The following is a 14,960-nucleotide window of genomic DNA, read 5'->3' on the forward strand; positions in this document are numbered from 1 at the left end:
TACCAGGACTCATTGACAGTCAACTATGATCTATATACAAGCATCCATCATTCCTGCTTTTGCATACACTAGATCCACCTACCACTAGTTTGTTTTTGGGACCAGGTGGTCAACACACATGACATAACCAGCTTTCCAATCTCCCATATTCTGTTCATTTCCAGCCAGGCTTAATTTAGATCCCTTCTGGAAAAAAAAATTCTCTGAATAGTTGCAGACAATATAATCATGAGAAATAGAAACAGATGCAACAGATGTTCTTACATGGAATCTGTGATTTATGACTAGAGTCATCTAATGGGCTGGAGAGGCAGGTCACCTTTTACAGGATGCACAGCTGTTTGCACTTGTTTGGACCAATAGTCTGGAATTACTTTGCAGTACCCACAGAGTGAGAACCAGATGCGTCACGTGAATCTGATTGGACTGGGGAAACCCCCCTTCACACAAATGGCTGTCCAGAGAGTTTGGACTGGGATTTCAAAACATCATGAGGTATTTGGGTACCTAAATCCCTTTGACTTCATGGGAGTTAGGAAAATGAGGAGTCAGGTACCAATGAAAATTCTGACCTTAACCGAAAGGCTTCCACCCTTTTACCCTTCTTGTTGAAAATGGCATGTTGCCTTCCCTTGATCCAAAATCTGTTTTCATAGGGGTGGCTCAGTGGTGGGCTGATATGCTGCCAGATGGCCCCCTTTTGTGAGTAGATCCTTGCTCATTCCTGGACAGGAATGCCTTGTCTTTGCTAGAACACTGCTTTGAGTTAGAGCCCTTCTGTAAGGAGTTGTGTTAACATGACGTTGTGCTCACTGCAAAATCACAGTCAATAAGATCTGTTAATATAACCCCTCAAGGTAGAGTTCTAACTCCCAAGTAATTCAGTAGTGAAGATGAGACCTAAGGGCTGGTAGTTTGGCAGAGGCAATGTGGTGAGAGACATAGGACCTTAGGTTGTCTAGCCTCTTATTTGGCTGACATAAGAGCTACAGGGATGGATGCTGGAGAGCAGGTTGGTTAGTCTGCCTCTGGGCTTAAGGGAGGCAATGGTTACAGAAGTTAAAAGGGAGTGTGATCAGGCCTGAATGTAATCACGTACGATTATTGGGGAGGGTGAACTTTGTTTCCTCAGGAGGAAACACCTTTCCACCCCCAAATCAAACTTTACTAAGAAAAGCTGGGAGTGGTTTCACATCCAGCAGCCTCATTGTTCTGAAGCTGGAACATTAACAATCCTAACGCCCTTACTGCAACTTCAGCCCTTGTCTTTCCTTCCAGAGGGGATTTACGCAGACCCTGTCTTGTCTTCGAGCAAGTCTTTTCATATCTGTGCTATTCCTCAGTGAGGTAGAATTAAAGGAGAAATCAAACCCTTAAATGACCACCATTACAATGGCAACTCTGTGCTGCTTTAGAGAAAGCAGATTCAGTAACATAACAGCTCCTCTTAAAACCCTTTTCTGGCAGAATGTGAGGTGCGGCTGAGTGAGCACTACCAGGCTGTTTTATGGCAGGAACAGACACATTCTATCCTGGCAGGAAAACAGGGGGGGTCCAGCTCTGTCTAAGCTGAGAACACAAGTCTGTTGCAAAACCAGCATTGAAGCTGTTTTCTTGCTACCAGTAAATGTGTGTGAAATCCCAGGCTGTCTGGAAGACTTAAACTAAAATAACCATTCATCTCCCCACCTACAGCTGTGCAAATAGTTCCCCGAGCAATTAGAAAACACAGGTTTGGATGCTCAGCCCAGATTGATATGTTGGGATAACTTGGGCTAGTAGGTGGCTTCCACTGAAACCAGATACCACATGGCCATTTCCGCTGTCATATTTTCAAGTCTTAGGTTGCTGGAGGAAATAAAAAGCAAAATGGTGGTGGGCAAGTTGGGGGCAATAAACGCAGTACGACCTGAATCCAAAGAAAGGGATGTGAGAACCCCAACAAAACAAAACTGCATCCAATGGCAAATGGGCCTGAGTACTGAGCAACCTCAGCCCTGTTTTGGTTTCCAGTCAAAGAATCTTGTGATGCTGCTCCCCACAACTTCACTTTTCATCTTGTACCCAGTCTGGCTGTTCCTCATTATTAAGGGGCTGCGTGGGAATCGTGAACACCCTTTGCTATTCTGCTGCTAAGCCCTCTTCCATGCAAACCTTCACAAAGAGACTGGCCACAGCTGAGGCAGTAGCAGTCCTGCCAGCATTCCAGTCCCTTAGGGACAGTCAACACCCCAGTGTCTTCTGAGCATCACAGACTGCAATCTAACCTCCTCGCTGTGTGGATCTGCCTATCTTCCCGTCTGGATTGTCTTGAGTTTTGTTTCCCGCAAGAGCCCTTCTGCTCTGGACTGTTGGGAAGAAGAGTGTTATCGGTTTCCAAGAAAAGAAGCTTTGAACAGAATTTTTTTTTTTTTTTGATCGCCACTCCCTTGGTTCTAACCCAAAGAGTCTCTTGCTCCTTGGAGGCTATATCGGTAGCGCCTGACTCTCTCCTGACCGTCACCCTCCTTGTAAGCTCCCTCTTTCTCCTCTGTGCCCTCTTCTGCTCCCCTGATACCCACACGCTACCCTTTGTGGCATGGAGATCGCTAATCCCCCCGCTCCCCTGGATTAGATTGCAAGAGCACAAGCAACTCTACTTGCTTCTGTGTGATGCTCTACATTTAGCTGAACAACAGCTGAATCACAGGGCCGTAGCAGTGACTCGATAATTGCATAATATCTCAGCATGGGGGAGCTTTGGGAAGGAGCATCGTGCCAAAGGGTGACCCAGGGCTCTTGAACTGGAAGAGAAATGACAAATATGGGGCTCTTGTGCAGCAGACAGGAGGGTAAGTTTAAGACTTTGTCATCTGAGCAAGCAACAAAGAGGCAACGGTCCAACAGCATTGCATAACATCAAGAACTAAGATACCGGCGTGGAGAAAGGGACCAATACAAGCAGCAGGGTTAAATGACCTCTCACCCCATCCCCCATGGGCTAGCATGGAAGAGGGGAAAGGGAGGTCAGGCTATAGCGCACAGATGAATGTCGAGAGGGGGACCTATTAATGGCTCTGCCACTGACCCACAGCTTGGACAAGTCACTTCATCTCTTTGCCGCTGCTCCTTTCTTGTTCTAGAGGCAGTGATTCCAGCCCGTAATTCTGGAGTTAGCAATTCCCTAGTTCCTTCTGGTAATTCCAGCTCCGTCTAACTTCCCCTCCCTGCCCTTTAAGGGAATCCTAGAATGGAGTTTCACATACCAGGTTTCCTGGAGTCAGTTATCCTTCATTTCAACTACAATATAATTCCCAGATCAGAGAGAAGATACCATTAAGCGTTTGAGCTTCTGCATCCCTGAAGTGATGATTAGAAGTTTAAAATACCGTCTGTTCAGTGTGTGTTTGTTTGTTTTCATCCTGCTTGATTTTGATTTGTGCTCAAGCTGACATTTCAGCTAATTGGAGCTGCAGGTTTAGGTCGCTGTGTTTCTCTGGAGTTTTGGGACTGCACACACGCAGCACAGGCCAGCTGGGGCACTGAGCTGCGCTCTTACAGACTGTGTTGTTTCTCCTGCTCTTGTGGTGGGTAATCAACAAAGAATGCCCTGGAGTGAGTTGCAGCTTGAGCATCCTCCCTTGTGAATTCCATCTGTGCATGAAACCTGAAGCCACGGATCAGGAGAATTGAAAATGCCCAGTGTGCTTCTTGCTGTTAAACTACTCTCTCTAACCAAGACTTGCAGCTGTTCAAACAAGGTGGTACTTTTAGTTTAGTAGCACCAAGCGTGCTCAGTGGGGTTCAGGGCCACATTGTGCTACAAACACAGGAAGAGGTAGCCCATCCCCTGAACCATGTGCAGTTAAGATGACAAACATAGGAAGGACTTGTGGCACCTTAGAGACTAAAAAATTTATTTGAGCATAAGCTTTTGTGGGCTAAAACCCACGTCATCAGCTGCATGGTTTTTAGCCCACAGAAGCTTATGCTCAAATTTTAGTCTCTAAGGTGTCACACGTACTCCTCGTTCTTTTTGCTGATACAGACTAACGCAGCTACCACTCTGAAACATAGGAAGGGTTGTAGAAAGGAGAGATTGAAATATGTGCCCTTGCTATGTACGCTGATTGAGATCCCCAGTTGTCCCTCTGTAAGAAATCAGCCAATAATGGGCAGGCAGGTATCCAGTAGAAGTGAGATTTTGGGAGTGGTTTTGAAGATGGCAGTTCAGGAAGAGTCTCTCTCGCCCAAGGGGTAGCATGGATGATGTGAGGAAAGCTGACAAACTAGTGAATTATGCTGGTGTCCCCTAAGCAGAGGGGATGAGCTGATGACTGGATGAGCGGAGGTATGAGGGGCCTTGAAAATGAGGGCAAGCAGCTTGGATATGAAGGGGAGCCAGTGGAGGTATTCAAAGCGGGGCAGCAAGGCTGCCCCAGCGCTCTATGGAAGGTGATCTTAGCAGCTGTTTTGCATGGATGGAGAAGGGTGAAGTGGATGTCAGGCTAACGAAGAGGCGCTTACGGTAACGGGAAGGAGACGATATGGGGCTTGGGTGAGTTGTTTTTTGGGGGGTTGACCCTCTAGACTGAGAATTAAAACTGGGTCTCAGGAACGTGAAGGAAGAAAAGGCAGCGACAAAGCTGAGATGTGCTGAGCAAGGGAAAGAGCAGTCGGAAATGACCTTGAGCTTACAGGCCTGAGTTTCCTCCTCCATCTCCAGTGCTGTGGAGGATATGCCCTGGGTGAGGGCGACAGGCATTCCAAAAGGCTCCGGGCAGCTTCCTGTGTGAGAGGCAGTGGACAAACCGAACCGCTTTGTGGTTAACACAACAAATAGGAATCTGTCCATGCAACTCCCGGAAGTAACAGTGGAGAGTCGGGAAATGGATTTGCTAACACAGGACTAAAGGGACCAAAAAACCCCAAAAGCTGTTAATCATTCTGACTGGGGCTGTTCACACACAATCCAATTCCAGGAAGCTTATGTTAAGACTTATCTGATGGCAAAGGAAAAGTAAACTGTCAAAGATCCATTAATCATCCAGTCTTCTGGGGAAAAGAATACGCCATCTACCAGCAGCCCCCTGCATAGAGAGTGCTCTGCTGGGAAGTCACAGGCTCTACACAGACCTTTCCAGTCTCTGTAAGAATATCCAGGAGCCAAGTCTTCCTCTTCTATAGACCTTTGTCATGGGAAACTGGAGAGGCCTCCATAGAGAGCCAAACCAGCTGGTGCCTGTTGCTTCCTGAAGCTGCTGCAGTTGCCAGATAGCCCAGGTCCCACAGTGGGTGAAGCAGACCCCCCTGAGTGGGATGTTGGCAGCAGTGATCCCCCCTGTGTCTCATTGGAGAGGCAGATCGTTAAGGTAGAAGCAGGAGCTGTGAATATATAGCAGTCACAAGACCAAGCACCAGCACTGAGGCTAGGAACCATCTCTGTGGCATGTGTGAGAGGATGTCAAGAGAAATTCTTCATAATGTTACCGACTCCATTGCAAGAGACACCCACCTCTTCACCCATCGCATGTTACTGACCTTCACAGAAACCGCCATCTGCTAACCCCTCCTTTGTCCATGAGCAGCTATTGTCCTGTGTATAAATACTGTTTGCTTACCTAAGGGGACCTGGCATCCTGTTATGGATCACCTTCCCTTCCTGCTTTAACGATGTATCTGTGCAGCCTCAGCACTTCTGGACAGTTGCATCCTCAACTAACAAGACCAGTTCTTCCTCTACATCCCACGGCCGCCACTTAGCCTCTGCAATGGGGAGGTCACCTCCAGGTTCCTTAACTCCTTTCTATAGCCAGACTCTGGGAGGTACAGGAACTGAGCACTCCGGGGAGAAACCCGCATTGGATTGTTTGTGAGATGCATTGACAGACGTTTCAGCTGATACCTCTCACTTTCATTCAGGCCTAGACTCTGCCTTTATTGTTCCACCAAAGCCCCCTCACCCTCGCCAGGGTGGGATGCAACCATCATCTTTGGCAGGGGTCAGGAGAGTGTCTCCATGTTGGTATGGCTTTCCTGTCACAGCTCCCCAGGAACGTCAGCCCCTAGATCAGTGGTTCTCAATCTATTGACCATTGTGGGTTGCATATGCCGTTCTCTGTGTTGTGTGGGCCGTATCCACACTATATATATACCCTGCCTGTATGGCCCTGAAGATGTCACATAGGCCGCAGCTGGGTGCTGATTAGGCCATAAGTAGGCCGCAGGTTGGGAACCACTGCCTTAAATGGAACCACTTCCTAGGCTGGAATGGAGTCTTGTTACCAGATTTGCCTGTTACTTTGGGATATGCTCATGTCATAGGGTTACTCTTCCTGGGTGTGTAGGGGTGGGGTGGAGGAGTCTGTACTTCTATCAATGTCCTGCTTGTGTCACCTGTGTTCTCATACAGAGCTCTACTTCTCCCTGCTGCAAGTTCCCTCCCAATAGAGCTATCCTGCAGGACCTAGATTCCCTGGGGCTGGGTTCTTCCAGCCCCAGAATCAGACAAACGCACATACACGTTAACTGAGCGCGTCTGAGAGGAGCGGGTTAATCAGCACTTCCAAGCTGCCACCCTCCTGTGTCCCAGGTGCAGCGCATCCCTATCCCCACTTTCATGTTACAATTGTTCTGGTGGTAACCCACTTGATGAGCGTAACCCACAGGATTTTTGGGTGCTGCAGGGATCTTTAGCTTAGGTATGAGGAGAGTTGCTGCAGAGCGAATGGGGAAGCCAAAAAAACACCAATGGGGGGAGGGGGAGAGACAGAGAAGCAACCAGCTTAACCATGAAAGTTATTTATTGCCAGGTAATAACCATAGGGAAGCCAAACAAAATAGTTATAACGTTAAATCTAACTTAAATTTGATTATGTCAGGTTTAGAAAACGCTAACTGCTCACACAAGTCAGGGTCAGAAGGCTACACCTAGAAAGAGAGCTGGGTTCTCACCACTCCGTGAAGCTTGAATCAATGGGGGGGTCCCAGGTGGTGGTGGTAACTGAAGGTCCGGAGTGCTGGAGACAGGCAGAGCCCCCAGCACAATCCGTCAGAAGAAGATGACATCCCCATGGAACTGATACAGATGTTGGATACATTTACTTGAGCATGGGTAGGAGTTTTTGTAAGGAAAGAACAGTGGTTCAAGGGAGAACACTAGATTTGTTTAAGTAAACTGATGGCTCAAGGGAGGATACCAAAGTTGTTTTGTTCAGGCTAGACCATGGGAACTGATCATTCCTGGCTATGGGGGGTGTTCCTTGGAGGGAGCTCACAATGCAGTTAGGGAGCTTCAGTATTTTGGATACCAATAATGGATTTATTAGTAGAATTAGTCTGATAACTTCTGAGCTGGGTGTGTGCAGGCTTGGGTTCATTAATATCAGGAGCAGAGATCCCCATCATGCACTGCTTCCCTGCTTTTCTGGTCCCAGAGTTCCGTGCGGTTCTCGCCTTGGAGTCTCTGTTTTCCATTCAGTGCGCTAATGGTGATCCCTCCCTGTCCCATCTTCAATGCAAATGAGGCTAGGGGAGCTCCCTTAATCCTGTCACTCTTGTCCAGAGGGGTTTACGTGTCTCCCACGGCCTTTTCTTTGCTTTTTGTAAGTCTTTCTTCTGATGGGTTTTGGTTCAAGCAGACGCTGGGGGAGGAAGGTCTCTTGTGAGTCAGACAGGCTGGGTACTGCGCCCTGTTTCCCCAAGAATATAGAGCTGACAGGTAACAGTCTCCCTGTTCATTCTGATCTGTATACAGTGGTGGTCAAGCCGTGTTGGTCCCAGAATATTGGAGACACAAGGTGGGTGAGGTAATACGTTCTGTGGGTGAAAGACAAGTTTTCAAGGGTACACAGATCTCTTTTTCAGTAGCTCGGTGTGATCTCAAAAGCTTGTCTCACCAACAGAAGTGGATCCAATAAAAGATATTCCCTCCCCTGCCTTGTCCTTCTGATCTGTGTCAATTAAGGCCAACCCTGACCTGGAACGTACCCACCTCTGCTTGACGTGAGCTGTAGGCTTCCCTTTGCTGTTCCTTTCCTTGGAGAAATTCACTAAAGGATCCTGGTCCTTTCTTTCTGCTAAACAGGTACTAGGAACTTCCCCATCATCCTCTTAATTCTTCAGCGTCAGGAAGAGGATCCTTTTTGGGGGTGATAATGGAGATGATCATTATCTCCCTCCTGGGACTGTTGTAAGACTTACAAGACACATAGGTGTACCCTATGAATCCCGCTGTAGTTACTGGCTGTAACTACAATTGTTACCAGGCCAAACAAACTCACTACACCTAACATGCTGTTATAATGTTTATCCAAAGAGTGTCTTGTAAGGTATCATATGAAAGTTGGTGACCTCTGGTAATTGATATTCTTGGGTGATGTATGCATGGTTAGCGTCTAAAGAGTTTTATGTAGGTGTGCTGAAAATGTTCCTAAAATATGTTTAGACCACGTAATCCATGTAGAGCTAATAACCAGGCTTCTCCTAGACAAAGCCATGTATATTAGGTGGTCTGCAGGGGTCCAGCTTTGTAAACCAGAGACTGGATTATACATGTGGTAAACAGCTTGATCACTCTGACAGACAAAGGGCAAAACAGCATGGATTGATTACAGACAAAAGACAGTGAAAGTACATTTGCATATAAGGTAAACAGAGTGATCAAAGCAGCAGGAAGAAGACCCCAGCATGCTAGAAAACAAATAGCAGGATCAGAGTCTGAGGCCCCAGGGGTCATCCTGACTCTGGGGACAAAACAATGAGTCTGGGGAAATAAAAGGAGAAGCTAAAAGCCATTCTGGCATCCCTCACTAAGGGGACAAAATGGTCAGCACCCTCTGATTCTAAGAACGGGAGAACCTCCTGCCTGCTGGGCTGGAGATGTAAGTGAGAGATGTGTAGGCAAAGATCTTAGCTTGCTAGAGCTAAGCTTTCACCGCTAGAAATTGCAGTTATACTTGTTTGATTTGTAACCATTTTCTGTTTCTGTTATCTCTGCATAGCATCACTTAAATCTGTTTTTATTAGCAGATTTATTCTTGTTTTATTATAAGTTCCTCTCAGTGCTGCTCTACTAAAGGCAGGTGAGTGTCCTCAGTTGAACCAACAGGCTGGTTTGCATTCCATCTCTTTGGAGACCACAGCATTGATAATTTCAGAACGTGTCCAGTGCTAGGGACTGACAGCTGAAGAGGAACGCTCTTCCAGGGGGTTCTGGGACCGGTGCTGACTGAATGTTACCTGCAAGGCAAGGGTTGGACTGGCAGAGTCTCAAGGCATTCACTGGTTAGGCTGACAGATTAGCACGGCAGGGAGCTGACGCACAATTCAAGCTCCAGCAAAGCTCCCTCTTGCTGAGGAGTAAGGCAATGGCTTATGGTTCTGGGTGCCCCGAGAGCATGTCACAACAGGTACCAAGACCTGGAACCTCTTACTCGACTTAGCTTCCTCCTCTGCCTAACTGCGACGGTCGGTTAGGATTTTGGGGTGGGTACTGTGAGCTTTAGGGAATCTCGTAACCTGGTCCAAATCCTGAGTGTGCATGCAGTGGGATAAAAGTGAGCTTTGGTCAGTGTGATTTACACGCGCACCCCCCCCCCCCACGCCTTCAGGTCAGATCTGTAAGTTGCTCTGAAGGGGCGATAGACATGAGCACACTGTTGTTGCTGGGAAACACCTCTGGCTCTGTTTTTGATCTCTGGCCCGTCTGCTCTACACCATTCTTTGTTTCCCAGCTCTCCTTTCTGGAAGCGCTTTGTGATAAAGCTGCATTGTGCCGCCGCTAATCAAAGCCAGATCCATGGGCTGCCTCTCCCGGGCAGAGGACGCTCAGGGTGGGGTCCGTTTAAACCCCCACGCGCCATCTAAACAGAACTGGGTTTGTCGTGAGATTGAAGGCCATTGTCTAAAGCAGACTATTTTCCCCTAGAGACAATTGCGTCTTTGGTAAAAGCTTCCATAGGCTTCTTTTGAAGTTCCTGTGCTGTAAACCGAGCCAAGTTCCCGTTGGATTATGGAAGGCGGGTAGAATTTCAGTCACGATCCAGGGGTCAGCAAGGAGGCAGGAGCGGGGAATACCGGGTGGCCCCTGAAGGACCGTCTGGACAGCCAGTTAGGATCTTACAGGCGTGATCCTGAAGGCCATGTGGGGAAAGCTCTCTGAGTCCCGCAGTGGCTATAGCTGGGAATTGCACTTTTATCACGCTGAATAACTATTTCTCTCACCTACACAGGGTCCTCATCAGCCTACGTCTGTCATGTATTTATCCTCCCACCACCCCTGTGGGGTTGGGGATTTTACAGAGGGGGAATTGAGGCACAGAGAGAGGAGGTAATTCACCCAAGAAGACTGTGGCAGACAGGGTCTCCCAAAGCCCGTGCTAATGCCCAAACCTCTGAACACCCTTCCAATGAACATGAGCTTGGACAGGGCAAATTGTAGTGCTAAGGGCTTGCTGGTGAGCTGAACCCCCCTGCAGGGCCCTGAGATATCTGCCAGGGAACTAGATTTGAGGAGGTGGCCATTTAGTGGACCCAGGCCCCATTCAGCCTCATCTCCCCCTGGCCATGAGCAACTCCTTGAAGAAACCTCATGTACCAAGAGTGTTGGAGCAAAGGGTGCTCTCCCTTGACTATCCATTCCACATCTCTGGGTGAAGATCAAAGGGGAAAGAAACGGGGATCTGTGATAGGGGGGTCTACTACAGACCACCAAATCAGGAGGGCAGAGGTGGATGAGGCATTTCTGGAACAAATAACAGAAATATCCCAAAGCCTGGTAGTAATGGGGGACATTAACCACCCAGACAGCTCTTGGAAAAGGTAACAGAGCAAAACACAAAATCTCTAACTGCTTCTTTCAGAAGGTGGAGGAAGGAACTGGAGGACAGAAATTTTAGACTTGATTCTCACGCAGGAGTTTGTTCATCTGAAGGTCAGAAACAGTTTGGGTGAATGCGATCATGAAATGATCGATTACTCAATTCTCAGGAGAGGAAGTTCTCAAGTTGCAGTGTGGGAGATTTAGGTTGGATATTAGGAAAAACTTTTTCACTAGGAGGGTGGTGAAGCACTGGAATGCATTACCTAGGGAGGTGGTGGAATCTCCTTCCTTAAAAGTTTTTAAGGTCAGGCTTGACAAAGCCCTGGCTGGGATGATTTAATTGGGGATCGGTCCTGCTTTGAGCAGGGGGTTGGACTAGATGACCTCCTGAGGTCCCTTCCAACCCTGATATTCTATGAAGGAGTGAGAGCAGCAGAATAAAAACAATGGACTTCAGAAAAGCAGAATTGGTACATTTTCTTCCCATGGGCCCTACTTAAGGGATAAAGGAGTTCAGGAGAGCTGGCAGTTTCTCGAAGAGACAATATTAAAAGTGCAACAGCAAACTATCCCGCTGCAAAGGAAAGATCAGAATAGTAAAGGACTCATCTGGCTCCATCAGGAGCTCTTTAATAACCTGGAAATCAAAAAGGAATCCTACAAAAAGTGGAAACATGGATGAATTGCTAAGGAGGAGTACAAAAGCGTAGCACAAGCATGTAGGAACAAACTCAGAAAGGCTAAGGCACAAAATGAATTACACCTAGCAAGGGACATAAAAGGTAACAAGAAGAGGGTCTTTAACTACATTGGGGCATAAGAAAGACAAAGGAAAGTGTAGGTCCTCCTCTTATCAAGGAAGATCTAATAATGGACAACATCAAGAAGGCTAAGATGTTTAATGCCTATTTTGCTTCAGTTTTCACTAAAAAGATAAATGGCGACCAGATACTTAACACAATATTAACGACAAGGGAAAAGGAACACAAGCCCATTGTGCCCGGCGCTGTACAAGGAGAACAAAAAGGGAGTCCCTGCCATTAAGCAGGAAGACAGATGAAAACTGCTGGCTCTTAAGGAAGGCCTGAGCTTCTGGCATGCTGATCTGAGCTATTTCTTCCATAGATCTTCAAATAAAAACACAATTTTTGATCTAAATTAGAATCCTGGTTGGCCTCCGTTCTTCTTCCCGGCAAAGCGGTAAGGAGTCCCACACCAACGGTGCCCACACCACACTTGTGTAGTGCCAATGACCACAAGCAATGAGGACCTTGGTTAAAAGGCAGCACTGGCTCAGGATAAACAGCATGCTGGAGCATTGCTGTCGTTTCCTGGGTGTAAATGAAAACGTTGTTAATGGGATTACGTTATCGCTGGCTGCAAATATTAAAAGTCGTGAGTCTGGAACCAAAAAAACCATGAGAGTGGCTTAAAAAATAAATGAGGGTATTTTTATTTGCCCTCTAGTTTCTGAGCCTTTAGGTCATGCTCAGGTCACGTCTTCAAGCTTTTGTCCGCAACCCTGAGATCTAGAAACTCAGCGATCTATTAAGATGGTTCAGACCCTATCATGACTCCAGGAATTGGGGTTTTACGTAAAAAAGCCAAATATTGCAAGACTTGTGATTAAACCCATGAGAGTTGGCAACCCTGGGACAATAGATTGGCTGAAAGTAGCTCCCACTTCAGAAGGTCTGGGGGACCTTTAAGGTGCATCGGAATCTTGTGAGCACCCCTGCTTCCAGTTCTGGGCCCATTTAAAACTAGAACGAACAAAGATGGTGAAAGACAGAAAGTCGGGTTGGCCGGGGAGATGGACTTGATGGCACCTACCAGACCTTTGGACTCTTCTTTTCAGCCTAAGAGGAAGAGATCTTTCTGAATCGGGCCCTGTAGGCCCCTGTCCCCCACAATGCTGCTCTGCAGGAGTGAATCTTCAGGTTCACTTGATGATTTCTGCATCAGTTGGACGGTACAGCCTCCCTACAAATATTAATCCTTCCTCTGTGTTTAGAATTCTTCTGTAGGTCACAAAGACTAGTTATTTGACAGACGGGAACACACAGGCACGGGAAAGGGAACGTGATTGGCCTACGGTCACGCAGCACATCCGTGAAAGAGCTGGGAATGGAACTCAGGTGTCCTTGCTCCTACTCTGGTGCCCTAGCCACAGGACCAGCCCCCATAAGAACTATTATTTAATTTTGACTCTCTCTGCTGTTCTGTGCTAGTAGCTTCTCTGTCAGGATTTAGATGGATGCCAGGAGAGGGAGCAGAAGGCGCTGGCTTGCATTGGGGGAGGGTGTGACCGTCTGAAGGTGCCAAGAGCAGCTCCTTAATTTAAGGCTGCATCAAGCAGATTACTTTACTTTCGTGGAACCTTATCTCTGACCCCCAGTTTTCTTTATATATAAAATTACAGTGTTGCAGGGCCTAGGCAGTCTCAGAACCTGCTCTGTGAAACTGACAAGGAAACATTTGCTGGGAACCAGGACCTTATTTAAAAGACTTTGCAGATCACATTCTTCCCAGGGTCTGGGACAAGCTGTTACAAGTTAACTCTGGAGAACATAGGGAGGGTAGCTGTGTAAACTCCCACTGACTGAACTGCTCTTTGCCTTGCTGCTTTAACCCTTGCTGAGCCACAGGACTCAAACCCCAGCTTGTTACTGGCAGATGCTTTTTGAGTGCCACTTAAAATGCACACACTCTTCTTGCAAAGAGTTAACACGTGGCCTTGTGCTTCCTCCTAGGCATATCTGGCTCTCCTTCCCTTCCTGGCCAATACCCGTTCTCTGAAGCCCCCCGATTTCACTCCTTTCACCTGGTCCTCCTCACTTGGTGAGAAATTCTATCCTCACTGAAGGCCATGGCAAAACCCCTATTGACTTCAGTGGAGCCAGGCTTCCATCCCTGGGCTCTCCCTTCCATCTCTTTACTGCGGGGATAGGATTGGCTGGGGGAGATTCTGGGTCTCCCTTTCTTATGTTGCTGAGAATTGATTGAAAACCGGAAAAGCAACCAGTCTGTTTCCTGCTGTCCCCTGGCGCTCCTGGAACAACGAGGGCACTTCTGTGTCCTTGGAGGATCTCTTCCCCAGACACATTACCTAGGCTCAGAACTGGGAGCAACCATGAACATGGCTTCCAGATACTGAGACAAAGGGGTTTCATCCCCCAGGGTCTTGGGCTGAATTCCTACATCCTGCCTCCCCAAACACCTCCTGCAGAAGGAGCTTACGGGTGACCTGCTGTCCCTTGTTTTAAGGCTCACCCCTTATCCCATTGATTTGTAATGAGCTGGACGTGTTCTCTACAGTCTGTCCATAACTGGTTTATGCAGTACTGATGTATTCTTCCCCAGAGGTATCTGCATTTCAGGGCTGGGAAAAGCAATTCCTGGGTGTACCATCTGTAACCCGTTTATGAGCGCCCATGGCTCTTTGGGTGGCTGGGTTTCAATAAATGTCTGGTTCAGAGTAACAGCCGTGTTAGTCTGTATTCGCAAAAAGAAAAGGAGTACTTGTGGCACCTTAGAGACTAACCAATTTATTTGAGCATAAGCTTTCGTGAGCTACAGATCACTTCATTGGATGCTGTAGCTCACGAAAGCTTATGCTCAAATAAATTGGTTAGTCTCTAAGGTGCCACAAGTCGTCCTTTTCTTTTTGCGAATAAATGTCTGGTTATTGATTATAGGTACACCTCAGTGTCACTGAAGTCTTGAGGATCCCAGTGCTCTTGTGAAATTGAGGTAGGTGGGGGAAAGGGGACTGTCTGCTTTTTGGACACACAAGCATTTCAGATCAGAGAATTTATTAATAATTCTGAGGGCTTTTCATCTATAGATCTCAAAGAGCTTTACCATTGTCCCCATTTTACAGATGGAGAAACTGAGGCACAGTGAGGGGACGTGACTCGCCTGCGGTCACTGGCAAAGCAGGGCATAGGCCCTAGGTCTCCTGACTCCCAGCACTGGGCCCAGACCACTGCATGGCCAGGATTTTCATCCCTTCAGTGTACGCCCATGTCTCTGTATGCAGGGGTGTAAATGTCTGTGGCAGGAGGGGGTGGAAGAGAGCATATAGGACGGTGTGTTAGGGAGTGGGGTGAAACACTGAGTAAATGCATAGACACGTATCTAATGTGGAGGGGAGTAA

At 47.5% G+C, this 14,960-nt stretch overlaps 1 protein-coding gene across 1 annotated transcript in view; it reads left to right on the forward strand.

Annotated features, from left to right (window-relative positions):
* LOC144280112 (hippocampus abundant transcript 1 protein-like) overlaps window positions 1-14,951 on the forward strand; it is a 32,251-nt gene extending 17,300 nt beyond the window's left edge. The window contains exon 13 of the transcript XR_013348732.1: window positions 14,685-14,951. The gene's annotated coding sequence lies outside the window, so the exon portion shown is untranslated. The remainder of the gene's footprint in view (window positions 1-14,684) is intronic.
* Window positions 14,952-14,960: the final 9 nt, after the last annotated feature.

Source organism: Eretmochelys imbricata, chromosome 25 (genome assembly GCF_965152235.1).
Source record: "Eretmochelys imbricata isolate rEreImb1 chromosome 25, rEreImb1.hap1, whole genome shotgun sequence".
NCBI lineage: Eukaryota > Metazoa > Chordata > Testudines > Cheloniidae > Eretmochelys > Eretmochelys imbricata.